Source organism: Drosophila grimshawi, unplaced genomic scaffold, assembly GCF_018153295.1.
Source record: "Drosophila grimshawi isolate 15287-2541.00 unplaced genomic scaffold, ASM1815329v1 contig_53, whole genome shotgun sequence".
In the NCBI taxonomy this organism is placed as follows: domain Eukaryota; kingdom Metazoa; phylum Arthropoda; class Insecta; order Diptera; family Drosophilidae; genus Drosophila; species Drosophila grimshawi.
In genome coordinates, this window is record NW_025063340.1 from 25,001 (window position 1) to 32,500 (window position 7,500).

At 33.2% G+C, this 7,500-nt stretch overlaps 3 non-coding genes across 3 annotated transcripts in view; all 3 read left to right on the top strand.

Moving 5' to 3' along the window:
• Window positions 1-112, top strand: part of LOC122322671 — a 1,995-nt gene extending 1,883 nt beyond the window's left edge. The window contains exon 1 of the ribosomal RNA XR_006246769.1: window positions 1-112. This exon is cut by the window's left edge and continues 1,883 nt beyond it. This is a non-coding gene — a ribosomal RNA (small subunit ribosomal RNA).
• Window positions 113-637: 525 nt separating this feature from the next.
• On the top strand, window positions 638-816 carry LOC122322678. Its single transcript, XR_006246776.1, has one exon. It is a non-coding gene; the product is annotated as a 5.8S ribosomal RNA (ribosomal RNA).
• Window positions 817-1,198: 382 nt separating this feature from the next.
• LOC122322674 lies at window positions 1,199-5,156 on the top strand. The gene has a single exon (XR_006246772.1). It is a non-coding gene; the product is annotated as a large subunit ribosomal RNA (ribosomal RNA).
• The last annotated feature ends 2,344 nt before the right edge of the window (window positions 5,157-7,500 follow it).

The following is a 7,500-nucleotide window of genomic DNA, read 5'->3' on the forward strand; positions in this document are numbered from 1 at the left end:
GTGACGCCTTGTGTGTTGCGGTTGTTTCGCAAAAGTTGACCGAACTTGATTATTTAGAGGAAGTAAAAGTCGTAACAAGGTTTCCGTAGGTGAACCTGCGGAAGGATCATTATTGTATAATGTCCCTTACCGTTAATAAATCAGATGTCATATTTTGTATATATAATATATATATATATATATAATAAAAATTCTATTAATTTACGATTACACAAATAATTATAATTATAAATGGTCATTCGAAAATTGTGATATAACATAATTATGTGTTTTTGTATTTTAATGGATAAACTTTGCGTGTATATGTACCATAATATGCATGCGTTGCACAAATGTATTGGTCATTATTTCTATGAGCATACATTGTATAAACGCAACAACCTAAATATATATTGTTGTACCTGTTTCCAGGTTAATGTTTTACATATGTTTATATTAATATTCTTGTTTGGCTATCTTATTGAAATTGTTTCATATACCATATTTTTATAAATTATGTAAGACTAAGACATTTCGCAACATTTTTTAGGTAAATCAATTTTATTGAAGGAATTGATATATGCCAGTAAAATGGTGTATTTTTAATTTCTTTCAATAAATATATTTTTGACAATGAAATAAAAAAAAAAAATTGTATCACTCTAAGCGGTGGATCACTCGGCTCATGGGTCGATGAAGAACGCAGCAAACTGTGCGTCATCGTGTGAACTGCAGGACACATGAACATCGACATTTTGAACGCATATCGCAGTCCATGCTGTTATGTACTTTAATTAATTTTATAGTGCTGCTTGGACTACATATGGTTGAGGGTTGTAAGACTATGCTAAATAAGTTGCTTTAAATGTTTTTTAATATTTGAGCATATGGTATATTATTGGATAAATAATGTGTGCACTTTATTAGTGCACACACGAAATATTCATAATATTAATTTTTATATGGATATACATACCAACTCTCATTGTGTATAATTTGTATGAGAAAACTGAAGATATATATTTTCTTTTTCAAATTCAAATAATATCGAGAAATGTCTAGCATAAAAATGAAATGAAAGTTTTTTTTTTCATCTAGAATTGTCTCGATTATTATTGATGCGATAAGAAAACTGTTGTAAATATTATTATTCTTCAAGAATTAGTGTATTCATAATATTGAATATTATATCATAGTATTCAATAAAAATTGTTTTATACAACCTCAACTCATATGGGACTACCCCCTGAATTTAAGCATATTAATTAGGGGAGGAAAAGAAACTAACAAGGATTTTCTTAGTAGCGGCGAGCGAAAAGAAATCAGTTCAGCACTAAGTCACTTTGTCTATATGGCAAATGTGAGATGCAGTGTAAGGAACATCAATATTCTAGTATGAGAAATTAACGATTTAAGTCCTTCTTAAATGAGGCCATTTACCCATAGAGGGTGCCAGGCCCGTATAACGTTAATGATTACTAGATGATGTTTCCAAAGAGTCGTGTTGCTTGATAGTGCAGCACTAAGTGGGTGGTAAACTCCATCTAAAACTAAATATAACCATGAGACCGATAGTAAACAAGTACCGTGAGGGAAAGTTGAAAAGAACTCTGAATAGAGAGTTAAATAGTACGTGAAACTGCTTAGAGGTTAAGCCCGATGAACCTGAATATCCGTTATGGAAAATTCATCATTAGAATTGTAATATTTAATTAATATTATAATAATAGTGTGCATTTTTTCCATATAAGGACATTGTAATCTATTAACATAATTAATTTATCAAAAAATTGTGAATTATTGATTATTTCAATTATAGTGCTTGCATTATAACATGATATAAATGTCATAAATTTGATAAAGTGCTGATAGATTTATATGAATACAGTGCGTTAATTTTTCGGAATTATATAATGGCATAATTTTCAATGATTTTTGTGTTTATTATATGCACTTGTATGATTAACAATGCGAAAGATTCAGGATACCTTCGGGACCCGTCTTGAGACACGGACCAAGGAGTCTAACATATGTGCAAGTTATTGGGATATAAACCTAATAGCGTAATTAACTTGACTATTAATGGGATTAGTTTTTTAGCTATTTATAGTTAATTAACACAATCCCGGGGCGCTCTATATAGTTATGTATAATGATATTTATATTATTTATACCTCTAACTGGAACGTACCTTGAGCATATATGCTGTGACCCGAAAGATGGTGAACTATACTTGATCAGGTTGAAGTCAGGGGAAACCCTGATGGAAGACCGAAACAGTTCTGACGTGCAAATCGATTGTCAGAATTGAGTATAGGGGCGAAAGACCAATCGAACCATCTAGTAGCTGGTTCCTTCCGAAGTTTCCCTCACGATAGCTGGTGCATTTAACTGTTGTATAAAATAATCTTATCTGGTAAAGCGAATGATTAGAGGCCTTAGGGTCGAAACGATCTTAACCTATTCTCAAACTTTAAATGGGTAAGAACCTTAACTTTCTTGATATGAAGTTTAAGGTTATGATATAATGTGCCCAGTGGGCCACTTTTGGTAAGCAGAACTGGCGCTGTGGGATGAACCAAACGTAATGTTACGGTGCCCAAATTAACAACTCATACAGAAACCATGAAAGGCGTTGGTTGCTTAAAACAGCAGGACGGTGATCATGGAAGTCGAAATCCGCTAAGGAGTGTGTAACAACTCACCTGCCGAAGCAACTAGCCCTTAAAATGGATGGCGCTTAAGTTGTATACCTATACATTACCGCTAAAGTAGATGATTTATGTTACTTGTAATATAAATTTTGAAACTTTAGTGAGTAGGAAGGTACAATGGTGTGCATAGAAGTGTTTGGCGTAAGCCTGCATGGAGCCGCCATTGGTACAGATCTTGGTGGTAGTAGCAAATAATCGAATGAGACCTTGGAGGACTGAAGTGGAGAAGGGTTTCGTGTGAACAGTGGTTGATCACGAGTTAGTCGGTCCTAAGTTCAAGGCGAAAGCCGAAAATTTTCAAGTATAGAAAAATCAAAATATATTTTGCATCATACCGATTTTTATACACTTGAATAATTTTGAACGAAAGGGAATACGGTTCCAATTCCGTAACCTGTTGAGTATCCGTTTGTTATTAAATATGGGCCTCGTGCTCATCCTGGCAACAGGAACGACCATAAAGAAGCCGTCGAGAGGTATCGGAAGAGTTTTCTTTTCTGTTTTATAGCCGTACTACCATGGAAGTCTTTCGCAGAGAGATATGGTAGATGGGCTAGAAGAGCATGACATATACTGTTGTGTCGATATTTTCTCCTCGGACCTTGAAAATTTATGGTGGGGATACGCAAACTTCTCAACAGGCCGTACCAATATCCGCAGCTGGTCTCCAAGGTGAAGAGTCTCTAGTCGATAGAATAATGTAGGTAAGGGAAGTCGGCAAATTAGATCCGTAACTTCGGGATAAGGATTGGCTCTGAAGATTGAGATAGTCGGGCTTGATTGGGAAACAATAACATGGTTTATGTGCTCGTTCTGGGTAAATAGGGTTTCTATCATTTATGGTAGATTCTTGTTCCCCGGATAGTTTAGTTACGTAGCCAATTGTGGAACTTTCTTGCTAAAATTTTTAAGAATACTAATTGGGCAACTGATTAGTTCTTTTAAATTATAACGATTATCAATTAACAATCAATTCAGAACTGGCACGGACTTGGGGAATCCGACTGTCTAATTAAAACAAAGCATTGTGATGGCCCTAGCGGGTGTTGACACAATGTGATTTCTGCCCAGTGCTCTGAATGTCAAAGTGAAGAAATTCAAGTAAGCGCGGGTCAACGGCGGGAGTAACTATGACTCTCTTAAGGTAGCCAAATGCCTCGTCATCTAATTAGTGACGCGCATGAATGGATTAACGAGATTCCTACTGTCCCTATCTACTATCTAGCGAAACCACAGCCAAGGGAACGGGCTTGGAATAATTAGCGGGGAAAGAAGACCCTTTTGAGCTTGACTCTAATCTGGCAGTGTAAGGAGACATAAGAGGTGTAGAATAAGTGGGAGATATTAGACTTCGGTTTGGTATCGACAATGAAATACCACTACTCTTATTGTTTCCTTACTTACTTGATTAAATGGAACGTGTATCATTTCCTAGCCATTATACGGATGTATTTATTATATCTTATGGTATTGGGTTTTGATGCAAGCTTCTTGATCAAAGTATCACGAGTTTGTTATATAATCGCAAACAAATTCTTTAATAAGAAAATGCATTTATGTATTTTTGATTTAAAAATTTGGTATAACTCCAATTACTCAGGTATGATCCAATTCAAGGACATTGCCAGGTAGGGAGTTTGACTGGGGCGGTACATCTCTCAAATAATAACGGAGGTGTCCCAAGGCCAGCTCAGTGCGGACAGAAACCACACATAGAGCAAAAGGGCAAATGCTGACTTGATCTCGGTGTTCAGTACACACAGGGACAGCAAAAGCTCGGCCTATCGATCCTTTTGGTTTAAAGAGTTTTTAACAAGAGGTGTCAGAAAAGTTACCATAGGGATAACTGGCTTGTGGCGGCCAAGCGTTCATAGCGACGTCGCTTTTTGATCCTTCGATGTCGGCTCTTCCTATCATTGTGAAGCAAAATTCACCAAGCGTTGGATTGTTCACCCATGCAAGGGAACGTGAGCTGGGTTTAGACCGTCGTGAGACAGGTTAGTTTTACCCTACTAATGACAAAACGTTGTTGCGACAGCATTCCTGCGTAGTACGAGAGGAACCGCAGGTACGGACCAATGGCACAATACTTGTTCGAGCGAACAGTGGTATGACGCTACGTCCGTTGGATTATGCCTGAACGCCTCTAAGGTCGTATCCGTGCTGGACTGCAATGATAAATAAGGGGCAATTTGCATTGTATGGCTTCTAAACCATTAAAAGTTTATAATTTATTTTATAAACGACAATGGATGTGATGCCAATGTTATTTGTAACATAGTAAATTGGGAGGATCTATGATCACCTGATGCCGTGCTAGTTACATATTTAAACATTATTTAATACAATGACAAAGCCTAGAATCAATTGTAAACGACTTTTGTAACAGGCAAGGTGTTGTAAGTGGTTGAGCAGCTGCCATACTGCGATCCACTGAAGCTTATCCTTTGCTTGATGATTCGAAAATGTTAATAAAACAACAAATATAAAATATAATATGTGTGTTATGGTTGTTAAACACCAACTAAAACATATATATATATATATATTGTATGAGTTGTTTAAAGGTGCCATATTTGTTAATTTACTTATGATATTTTATATATTTCTTTGTAAGTTGATAATGTGTGGACCGGACCTTAAGAAAATGTTATATACAAAAAGCTTTTTGATGATGCAATACAAAATTTATGTTATTTTATAAATAACATTCTTTTCAGAATAATTGAATTGTTATTGAAAGGAATAAAGAAATTAAATTGTTTTAAACAAAACAGAGAAAGAAGAACACACATTTTATTATATATATGAGTATATATATATATATAAAAATATATATATATATATATATGTATATATATATGATAACTGCGAAAGGCAATAGAAAACACAAAAAAATAAATATATGAAATCATATTAAAAATATATTATAATTCAATCAATGGAGAACAGTAATATGCGAATGAAAAATTTACACTCTTAAACATAAATGTTATATTTAGTGTGAAATAGAAGTTTATATTTTATTTGATATTGCATAATAATAATAAACCGATTAATAAAATTTACACTCATGAGACTTGGAATTGTTATGAAATTCAATTCAGTGTTTTCCAATACAAAATGTCAAATAATATCATGAAACATATAAATTACATGTTAGATAATAACATATGACACAAACAATGTGATATAATAGAATTTAACATGTAAAATAAATGTTGGGTAATAACGTATGGAACAACTCTACTACAATAAAAAATGTTTGCTATAGACAAAATTATATATGGAAATCACATGATTGTGGAGTATTGTCTTGCCGGCAGCCGTCAATTATAGTTCAAATTATTAAATATTTAAGTTATTCGTGTGTTATATTTAAATTAATACATGAAGAATTAATAGTGAGTGGTTGCATTTGAAAAAAGTATCATTCTTAAGGAAATGGTGTTCAAAAACCTATATATGGAGTGGTGTCGCGCACGGCAAGTCATATGAGAAAAAGTAAAAGTAACAAAATAATATGACTGTGGAGTATTGTCTTGCCGGCATGGGTCATTTATTGGGCAAATTATGAAATGTTATGAAATTCAATTCAGTGTTTTCCAATACAAAATGTCAAATAATATCATGAAACATATAAATTACATGTTAGATAATAACATATGACACAAACAATGTGATATAATAGAATTTAACATGTAAAATAAATGTTGGGTAATAACGTATGGAACAACTCTACTACAATAAAAAATGTTTGCTATAGACAAAATTATATATGGAAATCACATGATTGTGGAGTATTGTCTTGCCGGCAGCCGTCAATTATAGTTCAAATTATTAAATATTTAAGTTATTCGTGTGTTATATTTAAATTAATACATGAAGAATTAATAGTGAGTGGTTGCATTTGAAAAAAGTATCATTCTTAAGGAAATGGTGTTCAAAAACCTATATATGGAGTGGTGTCGCGCAAGGCAAGTCATATGAGAAAAACTAAAGTAACAAAATAATATGACTGTGGAGTATTGTCTTGCCGGCATGGATAATTTATTGGGCAAATTATGAAATGTTATGAAATTCAATTCAGTGTTTTCCAATACAAAATGTCAAATAATATCATGAAACATATAAATTACATGTTAGATAATAACATATGACACAAACAATGTGATATAATAGAATTTAACATGTAAAATAAATGTTGGGTAATAACGTATGGAACAACTCTACTACAATAAAAAATGTTTGCTATAGACAAAATTATATATGGAAATCACATGATTGTGGAGTATTGTCTTGCCGGCAACCGTCAATTATAGTTCAAATTATTAAATATTTAAGTTATTCGTGTGTTATATTTAAATTAATACATGAAGAATTAATAGTGAGTGGTTGCATTTGAAAAAAGTATCATTCTTAAGGAAATGGTGTTCAAAAACCTATATATGGAGTGGTGTCGCGCAAGGCAAGTCATATGAGAAAAAGTAAAAGTAACAAAATAATATGACTGTGGAGTATTGTCTTGCCGGCATGGATAATTTATTGGGCAAATTATGAAAAAATGAAGTTAATCTTGTATTATATTTTATTTAATACATGAAGAATTAATGTTGGGTGGTAGCATTTGAAAAAAGTATCATGCTTAAAGAGATGGTGTTCAAAAACCTATATATGGAGTGGTGTCGCGCAAGGCAAGTCATATGAGAAAAAGTAAAAGTAACAAAATAATATGACTGTGGAGTATTGTCTTGCCGGCATGGATAATTTATTGGGCAAATTATGAAAAAATGAAGTTAATCTTGTA